The 21,483-nt window shown below is 48.5% G+C and overlaps 1 long non-coding RNA gene across 3 annotated transcripts; it reads left to right on the top strand.

Moving 5' to 3' along the window:
- Nucleotides 1-1,597: 1,597 nt before the first annotated feature.
- Nucleotides 1,598-4,459, top strand: LOC119288857. Of its 3 annotated transcripts, XR_005141314.1 has the most exons (5): nt 1,598-1,757; nt 1,836-2,078; nt 3,847-3,959; nt 4,030-4,093; nt 4,355-4,459. It is a non-coding gene; the product is annotated as an uncharacterized LOC119288857 (long non-coding RNA). The 3 variants fall into 3 exon arrangements; XR_005141313.1 differs by having other exon boundaries at nt 1,598-2,078; nt 4,035-4,093; XR_005141312.1 differs by having other exon boundaries at nt 1,598-2,078.
- Nucleotides 4,460-21,483: the final 17,024 nt, after the last annotated feature.

Here is a 21,483-nt window from a genome sequence, read left to right as displayed (position 1 = left end):
TTTGACAAAATGAGTTGGAGTTTTGTTTTTGATATGATGGACATGAAGTAATGAAGTACTATTCAATTTAAAGGAGGCATAATGTTGGGGGTCATAACCCACAGGCCCGGAAATTGAAAATGAATAGACATAACCTTGATGATGGAAGATATTTGCAAGAACATGTGTTTTCATCGGCAGACATTTCTTAGAATAATACGAAAAAAACCTGAGTGTTGTAAACATAACGTTAGATGTTTTGTTCGACTTGCAGAACCAATGGATTCATCCAGACTCAGCTCATCGACAAGATATTTTCTGCAATGCTTGTGAGAATGCTCGGGTGATAGGATTGCGAGATTCGTTAAACCTTATACAGGGTAATGATTTGGGTGCGGAATGGATTGATCACCATACCGACTTACTCTTGTCATTCGCTCTTGCTAGTTGGGATGGTAAATCTGAGTAACTTACCCATATTAGAGAGACGACGATATCAAACCTTGTTTAAACATTAGAATGGTAGGACGATTGATCCATGTACAAGCAACCGTTGCTAATCATGGGCTATGCGTGAGATTCAACCCTAACCTTTTTCCTGCAAGAGAAGCGAGACGAGATTCGTTTTAAGTGTAGTAGGTTTGTAACATCCCAAAACTCTAAATTTTGGAATGTTATATTAAAAAAATAGTCTTGATTGTTTGTTTGATTGTGGTGTGGTTGCTTGTATGAAATTGAGTAAAATTTGAAACTTTTTGAAAGTTGAATGAGAAGAAATGAAATGACTTTACCAAACTTTCACCTTGCATTTATGATCTCCATGAATTCATATTCATTTCATCACAAAACCCTAGAGTGAAGATGATGTGACTTCTTCCATTTAAATAAATGAAAAGGGTTTTGAAAAGATTTGAGTTCCATTTGGAAATATTTCAAATTCAGAAACTTTATGCAACTCAATGATTTTCATGAGAGAAGATAAAATGACTTCTTCAAATTATATGAAATATGATTTGGAAGCTGAAAAGAAAAAAAATTGAAAGTCCCTTTGAAGGTATTTTGAAAACCCCTTTCATTTGGAGTTGTTTGGATTTTATTTAAATTATTTTTCTCCTTAAAGTGAATAAATGGATATAAGGGTAAAATGATTCCCTTCAATGTAAAATTACGAGAAGATAAATTTGAAATAAGTTTGGTATTTTGAAAATGAATTTTATTTGTTTTTATTGCAACAACAGCATTGTTTGACTTTTGAGAATTTTGGTAGATTTTATTTGAACTTGGGAAATAGTTCATGTTGTAGAAAATATTTTTCTAAAAATGGTGACATATTATATGTCTACTAATAGTTTTTCTTTTATTTCTCTTCCTCACTTTTTTCTTCTTTGTGTTTAAAAAAACAGTTTCTTTAAATGGCGCTTAGGTGGAGCGTGAACCACGAGCCCACCACTCACTTCCGGCCTATGGCCCATCTCGTGACCAAAGTGGTACGCCATGTTTTTTTCCTCTACCGCTCCCCTCCCTCGTTCCCTGCCGCTGACTCACGGGCCCCGCATGTCATCCCCATCCTGTGTCATTTTCTTTCGTGTTCATCAGGGGAACAATATCCCGATGCAAATCCTCTCGTTTTGATCCATTCGTGGCCCCTCGCGCAGGACCGACTTCCTATAAATACTGCGCTCCTCCTCATCCGATTCTCCAAAAAACCTCGAACTCCTGTGCCCTAGAGCTCCATCCCGATCTCGCCGAAGTTCGCCGTTGCAAGGGCACCTTCGCCGGTCGATTTCGTCGCCTCTGCTTCTCTTTTGATTCCACTCTCTCAAACGCGCAGGTCCCTAACCCTTTTTCTCGCGTAGTTCCGCACGGGAACGACGACCCTGACGCTTCCCACATCTCGCCGTTGCCCGCACTTCGTTCACTCGCCCTCATCGCCAGAGGAGGCTCCCGACGCCGTAGACAACACCACCGACCTGGCCAGGGGGCGCTGCATCTCGTTAGCTACTCCCCGGAGCTTGGAGACCACTGGAGCAAGCTCGACAACCACCTCCCGACACCCGCGTTTCCATCTTCCCCGACTCCGACGCTGTTGACCGCCCACTGTAAGCCGCCGATTTCCCCGCTGTTCGATCTTGATTGTACGGTATAGATAAGATCGGTTCTGTTTTTTTCCTTTAGGACCGGTATGCTCTAAGTTCCGACCGTTCACTGCTTTAGCCCTGCAGTGAACAAGTTCGGCCAGTAGCAGCACGCCGCGTGGCCAGGGACCCATAGGCAAGTAAAGGTTCCACAGATTAGCCCCTGGATTTTGGAGATTGAGCAAATCAAATTTATTCAACTTCAAATCTAGTTCAATCCTTCGTTTGGTCGTAACTTTTGAACCAAAGCTCAGTTTTTTATGATACCAATGCTAAATTGTTCATCTTGATTCCATCTATCTAGTGACCCTATCAAATTATATTTTTATCACTTTCAAATTCAGATTTGACCAGATTCAAACTTCAACTTTGTTAGGCCATAACTTTCAATCTATGCCTCCGTTTGATTTGATTCTTTTTGGAAATTGAAGCCCTAGATCCGTACTATCCTCTAGAACCATGATCACATGATTTTCTTACAACTAAAATGTCTTTGTCCAGAAAGCTTTATTTGGTTCTTTTGAGTTCATGAGTCTTAGTTGTTTTTTGAGTGATTGCTCATGCGTTATTATATATGTTAATTATATAGACTTTCTCGGAGTGGCGAATAGTTTTATGAAGTTCACGAAAGCGTTGTTATTTTCATCAAGTAATACCAGGCATGTTCACTTTGACCATGTTATGCATACCTATGTTTTTATTTGCATGCAGTGCCACGTTTTTATCATAATCCCTATAGTAGTTATATTGACTTCTTGTTGTTGAGTAGAATGCATGAGGTAGGAACCCATCACCATGTTACCAAGACCCGGGAACATTGTTTACATTATGCTATGCTATCGTAGACGGTGATTGGTATGAGTGCTCGTGAGTGGTGTGAGAATGAAGGACTCTACGGCAATGACGACAACTCCATGATGGCATCGGCAAGTACTGCACCTTCAGGAATTGAAGACCTCAAGATTTGGAGACTCCAGGCAAGAATTCAATACACACTACTTGGTAAAGGAAGGATTAGATGGGCACCTTGGAGCAACCAGTAGATGGCCGGGATGCATGGAGAAGCGCCATGACATCTTGCGGAAAGCTTCACCTAGACTCAAAGAGACAGAAGAATACTTCATGCCCGGAAGCTTACCTGTGCAACCACAAGTCATTATGGGCTCTGGCTTGGTTGACCTTAGTTGCGACTCTAGCTAGGACGGTGCTAGCAGATGTAGAACTACTGTAGGATTGGATTAGCACCGGACAGTGGTTAGAGGATCTCTTCAGAAGACCATGTTTCGGTCATCTTGTTCTGAAACACCCTGAAGTGCGAGAACGTCAGAAGAGCGATTGGATATTGCGGGTAGTGTACAAACCTCTACAGAGGGTTAAAACTTAATCGATTAGCCGTGTCCCCGGTTACAGACAATTTGAGCATCTGGACTTGGAACTATCTCGGAACTCTCAACACCAGACTGATAACTTAATTGTGGGCAACTTATGATGATATGGGCTATGAGACATCGGTTGGCGGAACTATGTTATGATAGAAAAATTTGTAGTACAGACTCCTGATATTCCTTTGTTGTAGGGAAAATAAAATCCAGCTTTTACGCCAACAAAACGCAGACATAGAGCCACAAAGCCTATTGCATATAGTATAGTTTTATCATCTATTGTTCTTACAGTGATCTTGCCGGTACATTCAATGTACTGACCTATACGGCTGTAATGCATCATGTTGCAGGATTATTACAGTGATGAGTGAGTTTCTTTGTTGGTTTACGGTCTACACTCAACCTGCCGGTGGCGTTGATGGGACTCCACACCCGATTGATTGTTTCCGCTGAAACTTATAAGGTATATATATTAGTTTTACGTTATTTAAACATCTGATTTGATATATACATTGATGTACTGTGTGTGCCAGCATAGTGATCCAGGGATGGCACGGATACAAAGAGGCTTGTCCATCTGAGGTCGGGTCGCTACAAGTAAGAACATCACCTAAGCACCGGTCCACCCACATATCAAATTATCAAAGTAGCGAACACAAAACGAACCAACTTGGTGAAAGTAACTAGATGAAAATCCCGTGTACCCTCAAAAATGCTTTGCTTATCATAAGAAACTGTACGTCTTGTCCTTTGCCTCAAAAGGATTGGGCTACCTTGCTGCACTTTTGCTACTATCATCATTACTTGCTCGTTACAAATTATCTTGCTATCAAACTACTTTGCTACTTTCAATTTCAGCACTTGCAGACATTTTCTTCCTGAAAACAACTTGTCATCTCCTTCTGCACCTCATTGGGTTCGACACTCTTACTTATCGAAAAGAGCTACAATTGATCCCCTATACTTGTGAGTCATCAATAGTCTCTATGATATTTATGTTCATGGTGTTCATATCCTACTCATGCTATTATCCAATGCTACTTATGCATAATGCATGTTCATGACCGTTTTCGCTCTCTAGTTGGCCGCTTCTCAACCTATCTGCTAGCCTTCGCCTGTACTAAGCGGGAATTCTGCTTGTGCATCAAAAATCCTGAAACCCAAGTCATTCCAGATGAGTCCACCATACCTACCTATATGCGGTATTACCCTGCCGTCCTAAGTAAATTTGCACGTTCCACCTCTAAAAACTTCAAATAAATATTTTGTGTGTCTGGATTGTTCATGGAGCGACAGGAGGTAGTCAGTATCTTCCATGCTAAGCGGGTTATTCTAATGATGAGTGTTGATTCACTCGTCCTTGCACGAGAGGGGCGGTAATAGGGATTCCCAGTCCCGAACTCAAATTGCAAATAATTAAACAAAACTCCCCTAGGACAATTGTTGGTATGGATGGTACCCGTTGTTTCAAAAAAGCCGTGTAGTGTGATTGTTGGTGGAGGGGGAGTAAACCTGTACTTTTATCGCTTGGGAACCGCCACTAATGTGTTTAGCATGGAAGATACCAATCAATAATGGTCGCAAAGTAAACAAGAAGGGTGCATTTCTCAAAATTTCATTTATCTATGTTTTAAAAACTTGAGCTCTGGCACCTATGCAAATCACGGCTTCCCTCTGCGAAGGGACTATCTATTTACTTTTAGGTTTTGTCATCACCTTCTCAAATAATTGCCAGAACTTTGGGTGCATCATGACTCGGTCTTTCCTACAATGAATTACAATGTTTAGTCGGTGCTTGAACTTTGGGTGTGCTCTGCATTTATATTTTGCGCTCTTAGAAAGGGCTAGCGAGATACCACTGTTGTCATATTATATCATGGTTATGTTGACAAAGTGTTGTTATTTGACATATCTTATTATTGCCCAGAGGGGGCCCCGGGTGATCACAACCCACCAGGGAGCGCCCAGGTGGGTTGTGCCCACCTGGTGGCCCCACAGATCCTGATCCCGACTCCATAAATACCTATATTTGGAGAGAAAAATCAGAGAGGACGTTTCATTGCGTTTCACGATACGGAGCTGCCGCCTCCTCCTGTTCTTCATTAGGAGGCCAAATCTGGAGTCCGCTTGGGGCTCCGGAGAGGGGGATCTTCGATATTCGTCATCAATAATACTTCCTCGTCGCCAATTCCCTGATGCTCCCTGCCAGCAGTAAGTAATTCCTTCGTAGGCTCGCTGGTCGGCAAGGAGTTGGATGAGATTCATCGTGTAATCGAGTTAGTTTTATTAGGGCTTGATCTTTAGTATCCATTATGTTCTGGGATTGATGTTGCTGTGACTTTGCCAAGCTTAATGCTTGTCACTTTGGGCCTGGGTGCCATGATTTCATATCTGAACCGTTTATGTTATCACCATTATATGTATGTTCTAGATCCGATCTTGTAAGTTATAGTCACCTACTACCTGTTATGATCCAGCAAATACAGAGTGACAGAAGTCGGGACACTTCTCGGTGATGACCGTAGTTTGAGGAGTTAATGTATTCAATATGTGTTAATGCTTTGGTTCGGTTCTCTATTAAAAGGAGACCTTAATATCCCTTAGTTTCCAATAGGACCCCACTGCCACGGGAGGGTAGGACAAAAGATGTCATGCAAGTTCTTTCCATAAGCATGTATGACTATTTACGGAATACATGCCTACATTATATTTATTAACTTGCGCTAGTGCCGTATCACCCTAGGTTATGACGGTTATATGATGAATATCATCCAACGAATTCACCGATCCAATGCCTACGAATTTCTCTTATATTTGTTCTTGCTAAGTTACTACTACTATTGTTACTATCACACTTGCTACAAAATCATTGCTATCACTTTTATCGTTACTATTGATGTTGCGACTACTCTCAAAACTATCATACTACTTTGCTACTGATCACTTTGCTGCAGATAATTAATCTCTAGTTGTGGTTGAATTGACAACTTAGCTGCTAATACTTGCAAATATTCTTTGGCTCCCCTTGTGTCAAATCAATAAATTTGGGTTGAATACTGTACCCTCGAAAAGTGTTGCAATCCTTGTGGGTTATCAATATGCATAATATCCTATCAACCAAACTGATTGATCCATATCCTAAATTTAGATACAAGTAAACATATATATAATTAAGCATACTCAGGCATAGATAATAAGTGTACACAAGCATAGTTCAACCATACATAGTTCAACCTTCATTAAGCATAATCAAGCACATTCATCATTAAGACACTACATAGCCATACATAGTTCAATCCCACATCTCATCTGCCGGCATGATCGTTTAGCTTCTCCATGTACTCAGCGTACGCGGCATGCGCACCCTGTGAGAATACTTCTACCTAAAGGAGCCAACAACTCGTCCTCTTGCATGCCCCAGAACAATTTCATACGCGTCATGAAGCTTTTTGTTGCAAAATGGGCATCGAAAGCCCCCATCCCAGGTCCTAACACGCTTGTTATGAATTCCTGCATAAAGCACACTGAGCTTTTGCCTCGTGTACCTCCTCTGGCCATCTTCATCCTCACTGTCGACATCGTCAGATAGAACCTATACATATAGTAAAAAAAATATGGCATGAAATTTGGAATACAAACTAATCTCTAACGAACATTTGGCAGTTGCCAAAATTTGGCATCAAATCAATTTTTACATGCCGTAAAGTAGGATTGGGAATTTATGGCTTGTATGGCTATTTTTTAAGACATATCCAAAGATTATGGTTTGATTTTTAAGCACAATCATCTATGTAGAGACCAATCTTGAAAAAAATGGCACAAACATATATGTTAGACATTCAAAATCAATTTTCAAGACCTGGCTTGGAATTATTAGCATGAATACTAACCCTAGTCGAATTATTAGCAAAAAACATTTGTACAGGTGAAACAACTAATCACTTATCATTTGTACCATTCAAACAATCAATACACTACACGGATCTAACAAAACTTACTAGGATTTCATGGATTGAGAGAACATAACTGTTGGCTTGTGTCTGCGTCAGTATTTTTCCCAAAGAGGAAAGGATGATGCAGCGCAGCTACGATAGGTATTTCCCTCAGTGATGAGACCAAGGTTATCGAACCAGTAGGAGAATCATGCAACACTATGTAAATGGTACCTGCACACAAAGAACAAATACTAGCAACCCGACGTGTAAGAGGGGTTGTCAATCCCTCCTGGGTAAAAGATAGATTGGTTTGTAATAGATTGGATAAATAGATCTTGTGGTATCGCAAAATAAAATAAATAATAAAAATTTGCAACAAGGTATTTTTGGTTTTTAGAATAATAGATCTAAAAGCAAAAGCAAATAAAAATATACCGACTTCTGCCTGCATCTACTATTATTACCCCACACATCGACCGCTATCCAGCATGCATCTAGTGTACAAAGTTCATGGAAAAATAGAGTAATGTAATAAGATTGGTGACATGATATAGACAAGATCTATTCATGTAGGAATAGACCCCATCTTATTATCCTTAATAGCAACGATACATAGTTTTCATGTTCCCTTCTATCACTGGGATTGAGCATCATAAGATTGTACCCATAACAAAGCACCTCTTCCCATGGCAAGAAAATTTGATCTAGTTGGCCTAACTAAATCAATGCTTTGAAGAGGAAATACGAGGCTATAAACAATCATGCATATAAGAGATCAAAACTTAAATACCTTTCATGGATAAAATAGAACTGGTCATAAACTCAAAGTTCATCGGATCCCAACAAACACACTGCAAAATAAGTTACATCCAATAGATCTCCAAGGGACCATTGTATTGAGAATCAAAAGAGAGAGAGGAAGCCATCTAGCTACTGCCTATAGGCACCAATGAGGATGATGAACCCCTCTGTGATGGTGCCTCAATTGCATCTGCTGGTTCTGGTACTTGCGGCGGATGGAATTATGTTTTGTCGACTCCCCTAGGGTTTTTAGATTTTCGGGGTATTCATAGAGCAAGGAGGCGGTGCAGGAGGTGGCCGAGGTGGGCACAACCCACCAGGGCGCGCCTGGGTCCCCAGGCATGCCCAGGTGGGTTGTGCACCCCTCGGAGCCCACTCTGGTAATTCTTTGGCCCAACAGGTGTCTTCTGGGAAAATTCTCCAAAAAGTTTTGCTGCATTTGAGTCCATTTGTACTGATTTTCTGCGAAGTAAAAAACAAGCAAAAAAACAACTGGCACTAGGCACTATGTCAATAGGTTAGTCCCAAAAATGATATAAAGTTTCTATAAAATGATTGTAAAACATCCAAGAATGATAATATAAGAGCATGGAACAAGCAAAAATTATATATGCGTTGGAGACATATCAATAACCATAGGATTTCTATTCCAAAATGGGGGAGGCAAGAGTAACAAGAGAAACCCTAGGATATATTTGACACATAAATGGGTATAGATGACTACATAGTTCTCCGTCGTCATCGGAGTCGTCGCCAAAATGGTCGTCAGAGTCATCGCCAGAGTCGGTGTGGACCTCCGGCTCCGACTATGGAAGAACGAATCTGTCGATGCTGTCAAGGTCCAGCGAGACCTCATCCGTGGAGACGACAACCTCTATCTCCATGTTCACGTCATGCTCTGGTGCTTCAGCAGCCCTAGTGTCGCCACTCCCTCCAATGGGGTGCTTCGGTGGCATCATCATACACTGATACCGGTGCGGACTGACAGCAGCATCGAGGATACAGGCGGAGAGAGAGGATTGTATGTGTGGAAAGGATGGGGATGCAGCCGCCTATTATGACCAGAAGCTCAGGTGCGCCATTAATATGGAGGAGTGGGAGAGAGGCGGGCGGTGGTCAAACCGCTGGCTCGCCTTCGGGTGAGCCTACGCAGCGGACTGCTGGCAAGGCTACCATCATTTCACACATAGCTACTCGCACGCCTGCAAGTGACCACCATGCAGTGAGCATGCCTCCTGTTAATTCACACCTGCATGAACGTCTCCCGGTCTGCCTGCGCGGTGGACTGCTCGCATGCGTCTCTTCAACTCATGCCTGCTCACACGACACACGGGATGCGTCGCAGCACGTATATTTGTTTTTTAATTTTGATGAATATTGTCGCCGCTTTATTGCTTAACCGAAGCATGGCACATATCCATTGTTGGTCTAACGTTGATGACCCACAAGTATAGGGGATCAATCGTAGTGCTTTCAATAGGTAAGAGTGTCGAACCCAACGAGGAGCAGAAGGAAATGACAAGTGGTTTTCAGCAAGGTATTTTTCGCAAGCACTGAAATAGTCGGTAACAGGTAGTTTGATAGCAAGATAATTTGTAATGGACAAGTAATGGTAAAGGTAAATAAAGTGCAACGAGGTAGCCCAATCCTTTTGTGGCAAAGGACAGGCCAAAACGATCTCTTGTAATATGCAAAGCGTTCTTGAGGGGTACACGGGAATTTCATCTAGTCACTTTCATCATGTTGGTTTGTTTCATGTTCGCTAATTTGATAATTTGATATGTGGGTGGATCGGTGCTTGGTTTATGTTCTTACTTGAACAAACCTCCCACTTATGATTAACCCCCTCGCAAGCATCCGCAACTAAGAGAAACATATTAAGATAAAATCTAACCATAGCATTAAACATCTGGACCCAAATCAGTCCCTTAAGAAGTAGCGAATAAACTAGGGTTTAAGCTTTTGTCACTCTAGCAACCCATCATCTAATAACTACTCCACCATGCATTACCTTAGGCCCAAAGATGGTGAAGTGCCATGTAGTAGGCGTTCACAGGACACCACTAAGGGAATCACAACATACATATCATCAAAATGTCGAACACATATCAAGTTCACATGATTACTTGCAACATGGCTTCTCCCGTGACCTCAAGAACAAAAGTAACTACTCACAAATGATAATCATGCTCAAGATTGGATGGGTATTAAATAGCATAATGGATCTAAACATATAATCTTCCACCAAATAAACCATATAGTGGACAACAACAGGATGTAATCAATTCTACTAGTCACCCACAGGTACCTGAGGTTCCGGTACAAAGATTGAACACAAGAGATGAACTAGGGTTTGAGAGGAGATGGTGTTGTTGAAGATGTTGAAAAAATTGGCCTTCCAAAGATGAGAGGGTTGTTGGTGATGACGATGGCTTCGATTTCCCCCTCTGAGCGGGAAGTTCCCCTGGCGGAATCGCTCTGCCGGAGGGCAAAAGTGCTCCTTCCCAAGTTCCGCCTCGAGATGACGGAGCTCCATCCCAAAAAGTCCTAACCTTATTTTTTCTTGGTAAAAATGACCTATATACCTGAAGATGGGCACCGGAGGTGGGCCGGGCTGGCCACAACCCACCAGGGCGCGCCTGCGGGACCTGGCGCGCCCTGGCGTCTTGTGGTCACCAGGTGCCCCCTCCGGTAGTTATTTGCTCCAGTATTTTTTTATATATTCCAAAAATTTCTTCGTAAATTTTCAGCTCATTTGGAGATGTGCAGAATAGGTGCCCTAACGTAGCCTTTTCAGGTCCAGAATTCCAGCTGCCAATATTCTCCCTCTTTGTGTAAACCTTCCATATTATGAGAGAAAACGCTTTAGAAGCTCCATAAAGCATTATTATGCATAAAACATTATAAATAACAGTAGGAAAACATGATGCAAAATGGACGTATCAACTCCCCCAATCTTAGACCTCGCTTGTCCTCAAGCAAAAATCTGATATCGAAAAACATGCCCACATGCTTAGAGAGAGAGGTATCAATAAAAACAAAATACGGACATAGTAGCATCATGCTCATTATTATAACAGAAACAAACTTTATTATAAAACTTTATCACATAAATTTATCATATAACTTCTCATGAACAAGTAACAATTCATCGCAACATCAAAGTAAAAGAATAAACTCTATTGAAAACCAGCAAACTATGTTCTCAGTCAACTTTGCAACTACAATTCATCATATTTTCATGAAGGGTCTTGTTTCGGAGCCTTTTGGGAAGTCCACACACTCAACCATCATAGAATATTCTATGATTGCTAACACTCGCCACATACACATTTGCAAAAAGTATCAACTAGACACATAGAAAGATAGGGGCTTATAGCTTCGCCTCCTAACTTATTCACCTCAAGGGTGATGTCAACAATAATAACACATGCCCACTCATATCCCGTTGGATATATGTGCCTAGATCTTTCCCCACCACATGACGCTTGCAACAAGAGAAAAATAAAAAAGAATAGAGAAGAATACTTTGACTCTTGCATGAAAAGTAAATACATAAAGTAAAAGATAGGCCCTTCGTAGAGGGAAGCAGAGGTTGTCATGTGCATTTTAGTTTGTATGCGCAATCTCTTAATGCAAAAGAACATCACATTATACTGCCCCTTATGATAGCAACCTTTATTATGTAGTCCGTGTTGAAACACGCGGTACGCTACCCTAGCGCAAAATAAAATTTTCTACCGCGTACCGAAGATCATGCTCCTGGAAATAGATTACGATATCAGGTTTACCACTAGACGCGCAGTCACCACAGTGGAAGTAGAGTTGGTGATGCATTTAGCCGATCTCTCGGGCCGTCTCCTCCTCGCGTCGCCGATCTCTCGCGAATAGTGAAGACCCATGAATGGTGGTCTCCCGTGAATGACACCTTACGGTTCCCTCGAACGGTTCGTCCAAGCACCGCAGATGTGATGCCTCCAAGGTATCCACACATGCGGGGAGTAGCATCAAGCGGCGGACTGTTAGGTCCGGTCGGGCGGCATGGGGGTGGGGAGTGGCGGTGGCTAACCAGGGTTCGAAAAGATTAATCCTAAGTGGTGCGCCCACTCCCCTTTATATAGACCTCCGAGGTGGGCTGAACACTTGAGCCCACTATGATTCCACATCCATTTTCCACTCGGATCCAATCTGAATGGGATGTAGCCCCATAAGTGTGCGACCCTATAGGTTCACGTACACATGGACACGACCAAGTCGATAGTTGGTAGCGGCTCCTAGCAGAACATGCCAACTCCCATGTGCGCGTAAAGTCATTTAACGAACCTCGACAATGTGTCATATGCAACATTCCTTTTGCCTCGTGATATTTGTTGTCGATCTCAAGGCGAGTACTTGCCACCCTTGTGTTAGCTCGACCTCTCTTCTTGAAACCGTGATATAGATTCCCGAACTAGGTTAACACTTAACCCAAATCGCATGGCCATGCTTTCTGAATCTGATCACTCGAGAGGGCCCAGAGAATATCTCTCCAAATAGGAGGGGCAAATCCCATCTTGACCAACCATGTCTTGCGGCATGTCTCACGACTCACCCGAAAGCTACCTTTATAACTACCCAGTTATGAAGTAGCATTTGATAGACCCTAAGTGAGTTGATCCTCATCCCGAGAACATGTGAGGACCTCAGGTCTAGGATATGGCATAAACATTGTTCTTGAGACTAACAGATGACTATATCTCGCTGCATCACAAAGTGGGTCTGTCCGACTCGGTGACCTCCATCCCCGAGTCCATTCTCCATACTATCGGTTTAGCATCTCCATGGACATGACTTGTGAAACATAGTCATCAACCGAGTTATATACTAGTCAAGGATATGTGTCCGCATAACCTTATCAACTAGGGACCATTAGAACAATCATCATATAATACATAGTTCCACAAACAAGTCACATACTTATTGATACATATCATTGATGATGTTCAAGGACAATACAAAGGACTCATGAATACATATGGAAATATCATCATCACATGATTGCCTCTAGGGCATATCTCCAACAGTCTGTCACTTTTATTACTTTGCCATCACAAGTGTTAGTGCACAAAAGGAGAGGTCCTATTTTGTACCCCTTTACTTGTGTGCGGGCAGTTGGAGCCGCGCGTGCGGCCACACCTAGGGGAGCAGAGGATGGAAGCAAAGCCACAAGACAACCAGAGCAACGCCAAGCCAGAAACATGAACAGTAGAAGGGCGAGGTGAACTCCCCCGGCAAGGCCCTTGCCGGGGCGGCCTCCATAGCCCTGGCAAGAACCTTGCCGGGGCAACTTACCCAACACCAGCAGAGCCGCCACCCTTGAGCCCAAGAGTTCCAACACCGTCAACCATTTGGAACCGAGGCTCAAGAGGCACCTCTATGGTGGCCTACAGATTTTGTGAATACCAAGTACATGCAAGACTAGATGATAACCAGAAGACGATGATCCTCGGAAAGATCCTTGCCGAGGATACCCACGAGACCCCCCGGCAAGACCCTTTCCTGGGACGCCCACGACGCCACAGCAAGACCCTTGCCAGGGCCCCGACAAGACCCTTGCCGAAGACATCCGCGGGGCCGCAGCCAGGCCCACATCTGCCAAGACTCCACCGACGTTCGCATGCAGCTACCAACCCACCGGCTAGGCAAGCACCTCTGTGGCGACATGCAGCCTCTAGGCCAACTCAGCAAGCACCTGCGTGGTGGCTTGCAGATCTTTGTGAAGACTCTGCCACCGCACCAACTTAGCAGCCAGCCAGCCAGCATGGCGCTACACGCCTCGTTAGTTCGAACGCGCGTCGAAGCCAGGTGAGGCGGCGACAGCTAGGATGAGCTTCCTTGCCGTCCCCGATAAAGTAGAAAGGGCACGTTGGTAGCGCATTAAATGTGGTTGTCCTATGGTGCCAGGATAATAGACTCAACTACTGTATAGCTTTCCACCTCCTATGCGCCACTGTGGCAGCCCCTTTGACTATAAAAGGAGACCCGCGGCGTACTGAGAGAGGATTCGGATATTTGGACCCCGCCCGCTTTGTAGCTAGTACAAGAACACCAGATAAACATAAACCAGCAGGAGTAGGGTATTACACATCACTTGCGGCCCGAACCTGGATAATCTCCCTGCGTTGATCTCTCAATCCCGCTGTTTCCACAGCCCCGCGCCCGCAAACCATAGCAAAAGGGATTCCTTGTGACCCCGTAGGTGTCGTTTCCCCCGACATCTTTGGCACGCCAGGTAGGGGGCGCAAGTCGTGGAAATCTGGTTTTGGAGCCGACGCGTCGACTCTTTCATGGGGATGGCTCGATGGGAGAGGGCGACGTCAATCAGCCGCCCTTTGGTGCCGTCCGCAGCTTCGACAACCATCCGCGTGGCCCCGAAAAGCTAAGTCATGCAATTTTTTTGGCTAATTTCATTTATATAAGTCTGTCCTCCTCGAAAGATCTCTTTCCTTGTATGGGAAACCTGCACACGATGGGACCCGTCCACTATTGGCAACGCCCTTGTCTCTGTCTCGAGTTCGCTCGACAGTTTATGCGTCTGCACCGAGCAGGGTAAGGTGGCCTACCTGCTACTAGTCGTGCTCTTGAACTGTTTCGAGTCATTCAAGCGACCACGCTGGGAGTGGCAAGGTGGTTTACCCGGCAGCAAGCGCCCTCCCGGCAGGGTGCTAAGTATCCGCCCTCAAAGCACCACGGCATGGGTTTACGCGCCGGCAGCCTTATCTCACGAAGCGCACGGTGCAAACATACAAAGAAAGATCTAACACAAAGATAGCACGCTTGATATTTAAGTGCTACAGAGTTATATTACATCAAATAATCGTTGCGGTTCTAACTTAAGATAAAATTGTCTTGATCTTGAACTCACAACGGCAACGAGAAATGGGGTGCCTAGTCCCGGCACTGGCCCTCCACCCTCTCAACTCCATCGACATAGTTGATGATGGGATTGATGCGCTCCTTGAGCACCGCGAGGTCCGCCTCCTCCGACAAGCTCTCCAACACGTTGGCAAAGTTGATAGTGGGGTTCCAAAACGCCACCTTGGGGAGTACCTTGGTCAGGGCGCCCCGGCAGAGCCTCTAGGACTCGTTGGCTAGATAAGTTGCCAGGTTGGAGCGGAGCTGCTCCAGGGCTCCAAGAACGCCCTCGAAGAACAGGGTCAGTCTAGCGTTGGGACTCACGTTCAGCTTTGGGAGGTACCTCACATTTGGCAACCCCATGGCAGCCAGCTTCATGGTGATCTTGCCGGCAACGTTGGCGAGGTGGCTAACCCAACGGTTTATGCTCTCCCTGTACTCCTTGTGTTCGGTGGCATCATTCCTCCGCAGCTGCCACTCCTCCAGGCCCTTGGTTAGGGTCTCTTCCTGGGCCTTGACATCCAAAAGCGTCCCCTCAAGGCCCTCTAGCTTCAGATTCAGGTCATTGATGGCGTCGTTGGCCTTGTAGAGCAGCTTGGACTTGCCGAGAACTGTGGCCTACGCATACGCCAAAGCGTCGTTGGCCGCGTCCTTCTCCTCCGTCAACCCAAGGACTTGTTTCTTCAGCCCATCCTGATCCACCTCCAGCTCCTTCACCTTGCCGGCATGGACCAGGGCTTGAGCATTGAGTGCCTCCTTGTGCCTCTGCTCCAGCTCCTGGGTCCGCTGCGCGACGAGATTCTCGACCTCCTCATCCTTGCCGCGGAGTGTGGCGGCGAGCGCCTCCTCACGACTAGCAAGGTCCTCCTCCTGGGACTTTAGCTCAGCCTGGTGCTGGTGCCAGGCAGCCTCGTCCTTGGCGGCCTATTCCTTCGCCGCCTCCTAGGCTTTCTCGCCGTCAGCCTGCTTCACGATGAGCTCCTGTTTGTGCTCAGCCAACAGATCCATGGGCAACTTTCATTTCATCGTGGACCTAGCGGAACAAGGCCTGTGTCTCAGTGACGCGCTCCTTGATTTCCACCTCTGCTTTATCCACCGCCGCCATCCTGGATTTCACCTTGTCTAGGCGAGCACGGTGAAGCGCTTGGAGCTTCTGGAAGTTGACGCTTAGAGCCCGAAGGAGCTGCTCCTCTTGGGAACCGCCGCCACTAGCGCTCAGTTCATCGACAACCTCAAGCCTGGCGGTGGCGAGCGCCTCGTCATCGAACACCTCCCCCTCGGTTGGCGCCCTGGTGCTCGCCGTTCCTGGGAGGTGGACGAACAGGTCGTCACTCACCTTCAAATATTTGCCCGAGCTAGAGGCAGCCGAGGGGGAGGCCCCTTGGCGGCCTCTTCAGCGGTGGTCTTGGCGGCCTCCTCGGCGGCAATCTTGTTGGCCTCGTCCTCGGTGTCCTTGGCGACCTCCTCGATGATGGTGTCGATATCCTCCCGGACCGCCGAGGAAGGGCCTGGATACCAAGAAGGGGAATGAGACGGAGCCAAGATCAAGATTCAAAAAGAAGAAGAAGGAATAGGGATGAGAAGAGAACAACTTACCCGCACCAGGCTAGGAAGAAGTGGCACCTTCCCCGCCAACGTTCGTTACCGGGACAGAGCCACCAGCACCAGAGCTTGCTCCCTCCTCCTCCATATGTGTAGGCTCGATGGTCGATGCCCTTACCGGGGACGCCCCTCTAGGCGATGTAGTCGAGGGGGGCGGCGTGTTGGGGGTGGCCCTCGGCGGCTCCTCCAGCTTCCATTCTCCTCCTGCAAACCCGGCATGGCCAGCATCAAAGATTCACACCCCAAGGCTCATTAGTGAAGGAGTGAGTGGCGGACTCACGCTGGGGGCTGAAGTGGGGACTGCGTCGGGGGCTTTTGTCTGGGCTGCTCTCCACCAACAGCGGCCTATGCGGAGTACCCGCCGGGGGCTTGTCGCCCGCTGAGGCCTTGCCCCTCTTGGCCACCCTCTGTGCCAGCGTCTCCGTGTCCCTGTGAAGATGACACCAAATCAAAGGAAGATAACACAGGCGTAAGGTCAGGAGATGATGGGGGGCAAAATACTAACTCGTTCTCCACCTCCTCCTCCGCTAGCTTCCTCTTCCTTGCCAGGCTAAAAGACCCGAAGACGAACTCGGCCTCCAAGGGGCTGTCCGAAGGAGGAGGAGAAGGGGACAGGGTCTGGTGCCGCTTGGATGAGGAAGAAGCAGTTTATGTCCTCTTCGCCACCGCGGCCTTCACCGCCTTCTTCCCTGCCGCGACCTTCATCGCCTTCGTCTCATGCACGAGCTTGCCCTGTGCCGGTTGCCGATGCGTGGTCCTGCTGGGCCGGACTGGCTCGCCAGAGGTAGCCCGCCGTAGGATGCGCTGCCTCCCCACGGCCGGGGGCTCATTCACCTCAACCTCCTCTTCGGACGACTCATCTCGCCTACGTCTTCAACGAGGGGAGCCTCATCTCCGGCGCCGCTAGCCTCCTCGGCAAACTCCGCCCACTGGGCGAGCTCCCTCTCCTCCGTGGCCGCGTCGGCCCCATCCTCCACGCCACCACCGCTGCTGGCCTCCCTGGCGAGCACTGCCTCTGCCGCGCTGGCTGCGATGTAGTCTAGCTCCGCCTTGGTGGTGTCCGGGATGAGCAGCGGCTCGTCGCGAGCATAAGGCTCCGACAAGGTGTCGAAGAACTCCTACACCCTCTCAAGTCGTGGCTCGGCCCATGCCGGGTCAAGGCCATGTGCGTTGAAGTCCGGCATCACGACGCTGATGGCGGACTGGCGAGAGTTGTTGCTCAGCGGGACCAGTCCCGCCGGCAACCCAAACAGGGGCCCCTTAACGGCCTTGCCAGCCTTCACGGCCCTGCCGGTCCTGTCAGCCCTGCCGTCACTGCCCACGTCGAGCTGAAAGAGACTTTGATAAAAATGGGCATGCCCCATCACCGTGAAGTTATGCTTGTCAGGACCCCGATTCCAAGTCACATCGATCTAGCCGGTAACACCACATATCACTTTGCGGCCTCACGCACGGTATTCCCACGGGTGTCGCCTGACCATGGTCCGGGACCGTTTGCGCCTTTTGGCTCACGTATATGATAGTGTCGCTAGCATCCATATGACAGAGAACCCGGGGCGACATGACTAGTCATGAACCCAAAGTGGCACTAACTTGCGGTGACAGGCATACATGAATCAACATCGAACATGTCGGTCAGCAGCGTGCGAATCCGGGCTGTAGCACTGGGCTAACAGGACTCCGATGAACCGGGCTGTAGCAGGCTAGGCAGGACTCCGGATGTCACCGTGTGACATTTCCCCGAAGGAACAGACACAGGAACAAAGTGAATCACATGCCGGCCAGTCAAGTGTTCCGGAGTAGTAGTGCTGGGCTAGCAGGACTCCGGTGAACCGAGATGTAGCGGACTACTATGGCTCATGGAAGCACAAGACTACATTTCCCCATAAGAGAGGCCACCAAGGATAAACAACTAGGTTGTCGGATTCCACACATACCAAGCATTTCAATCATACACACAATATGCTCAATATGTGTAAATACAACATGGCATCACAACATAACTCTACAACTCAAGTATTTATTCATTAGGCTCCGAGGAGCGAGATATTACAAACATTGATCTGATGACCCAACATACAGAGCATACAAGCAACAAGCACATGCGGAAGATTAACTTGTCTGGGTATAGACAACTACAAATGAAGAAGGCTCAGAAGCCTGACTATCTACAAGACCCTCCCAAGGTACTGTCGGCGTTCTGGGAACGGGGGTCCCCAGACTTGCCTGCCTGCGGCCTGCGGCGTGGCTCAAAAGGGGGCCCAGCACGGCCCATCTTCACCAACACAAACCCAAGACTCTCGCGAGGGGCCAAGCCTCGCGGGGCGGACGACGCGAAGCCTCCTCAGGCACGGCCTCGTCAGGTTGGCTCACGAGGAGGCGGAGAGATCAAGGCGGGGTACCTCACGAGGTGCCCATGACGCAAGCGATGACAACTTAGGGTGCCAGGCGGGTGCCAGCCCGTGCATCGTCCTCTTTTCCTCTTTGGTGCAAAGGGGGCAAGCGCAGCCGTGGAGTACCGAGGCATCAGGCAAAGGTTGCCATTTCGGTGCAACGATACCAAGACCAGGAGGACTACGAGACGGAGGTCACCGTGGAGCCCAAGACGGCATCGTCACCAGAGCTTTGCGCAGGCGAAGACTACTTTTGTCAGGATAGCTGATACTTGCTGTCCCCCTTCAAATTAGCCCGCCATTGTTGGCTCCCTTCCCGCTCAATATTTGGGAAGAGGACCAGGGCCTCTATAAATAGGACCAGCCACCCACACAGCAAAGGAGGTCGGTCAGAGCAGAGAAAGAGAGAGAGAGAGAGAGAGAGAGAGAGAGAGAGAGAGAGGTGGCCGAAATCCTCCCAGCAGTTCATGGCCTCAGCCAAGAACAGACCCTCGCAAGGCTGTTCTTCCTTGTGTTCATCATCATCAGCCCAAGAGGCAATCGACACACCACACACTGGAGTAGGGTATTACACCACAACGGTGGTCCGAACCAGTATAAACCCTGTGTCTCTTGTGTTGTTCTTTCCTTAGTTTAGATCTTAGCATGGCGGAGGGGTGCATGTAGGTAGGAGGCGAAATCTCCGCGCGCACCCCAGTGTTCGAACCTCAAGGGTCTGCCGGAACTCGAAATCCGACATTTGGCGCGCCAGGTAGGGGTGCGCCGGAATTCGTCTTCCACCGCCCCGTTCTCCTCCGACCGTCACGCCCATGTCTGACGCTCGTCGGGCCCGCGCCGAGCGCCGGGCCGCACTGGCTTCCCGCGTCGCCCAGACGGCCCCTGTCGGCGGGCATCCATGCCGTTCCCCGTCACCTGTCGTCAACGCCGCCTCCGGCCCGGCGGGGGACGAGCGGCAAGCATCGTCCCAGCATCCGTCCGTGCGGCAAGATGGCCGCACCGCAACTCCCTCGCTCGCCCCAGCTGGATCTTCGTCCCGCGCGCTCCGCACGCCCATGGAGGCTCGGGCTGCACTCATCGCGGCAAATGAGCTCCTGCGCTACCATCCCGTCGACGACGTCTACGAAGAATGGCTCGACCGCGTCGCCGAGCTCGTCCGCGCTGCAGGGGGCTCTTCCGCACCGTCCGTTCCGCTGCACCGCACCCTGCCCCGCGTGGGCGAAGAGGCTCCGGCGGCGCCCCGGCCGCCTCCTCCTCAAGAAGACGCCATGGCTCCAAGGCGCATGGCCCCTGGGCGGAACCCGCTCCATCAGGTGCCAGCACAGCAAGAACGGAGCTGCCAAGAAGTCCCTCGCCCGCCAGAAGCTGCCCGGGCGCTCCCTGCTCCAGCACGTCACGACCATCCCCCTGCTCCAGCACGTGGGGACATGCAAGACCAGGCTCTCCGTCACCTAAGGCCTCCCGTGGCCACAGCAGGCTTCCGCGCCTACACCACCAAACTACGCAGCGTCGCGTGGCCCGACAAGTTCAAACCAGACCTGCCTCCTCGCTACGATGGCACAGCCGACCCTGCGGAGTTCCTCCAGCTCTACGAGATGGGCATCGAAGCTGCCAACAGAGACGAGAAGGTCATGGCGAACTGGTTTCCCATGGCGCTCAAGGACGGGGCCCGCACCTGGCTCCTGAACCTGGCTCCAGGCACAATCTCCTCCTGGGAAGAGATGCGCACCCACTTCATCGCCAACTTCCAAGGTACTCGCGACCGGCCACCCGCCGTGAGCGACATGCGCCGCATCAAGCAACAACCCGGGGAGACCCTGCAGATGTACATCCAGCGCTTCAACAACGCACGCCTCAAGATCCCCAAGGTGACTGAGGAGGCCATCATCTCAGCTTTCTCCTACGGAGTGCGCGACGTCAAGATGAAGGAGGAGCTGGCGATGCATGAAGACCTGTGCACTTCCTTGGAGCTGTTCAACTTGGCAAACAAGTGCGCCAGGGCTGAGGAGGGGCGTCTCTCCCTCCTTGAGCTGCCTGCCGCAGACCCAGGAGAGAAGAAGCTCAAGGCCAAGGATGTGAAGCGCAAGGGGGCTGCAGTGCTCGCGGCGGAACCAGACACCAAGCGGGGCAGAGATCAGCCCGAACCTCCCAAGGGCAGCCGATACTGCGTGTACCACGACCTCCACACCCACAACACCAGCGAATGCCAAGAACTCCGAGCCGTGCGTGAAGGAAGGATCGACAGTCGCCCTGACCACGGTGACCGGGGCTATGGTCGAGGAGGGGGAAGAAACGCAGGACGCTGGGAAGACCGTGGGCCGCGCCAAGGGTGGCGCGACCAACCTCGCGAGGATCGCTGGCCAGA

Source organism: Triticum dicoccoides, chromosome 4A (genome assembly GCF_002162155.2).
Source record: "Triticum dicoccoides isolate Atlit2015 ecotype Zavitan chromosome 4A, WEW_v2.0, whole genome shotgun sequence".
Lineage (NCBI taxonomy): Eukaryota > Viridiplantae > Streptophyta > Magnoliopsida > Poales > Poaceae > Triticum > Triticum dicoccoides.
Note: the sequence above shows the minus strand (reverse complement) of the source record. Positions and strands in the feature narration are given on the sequence as shown.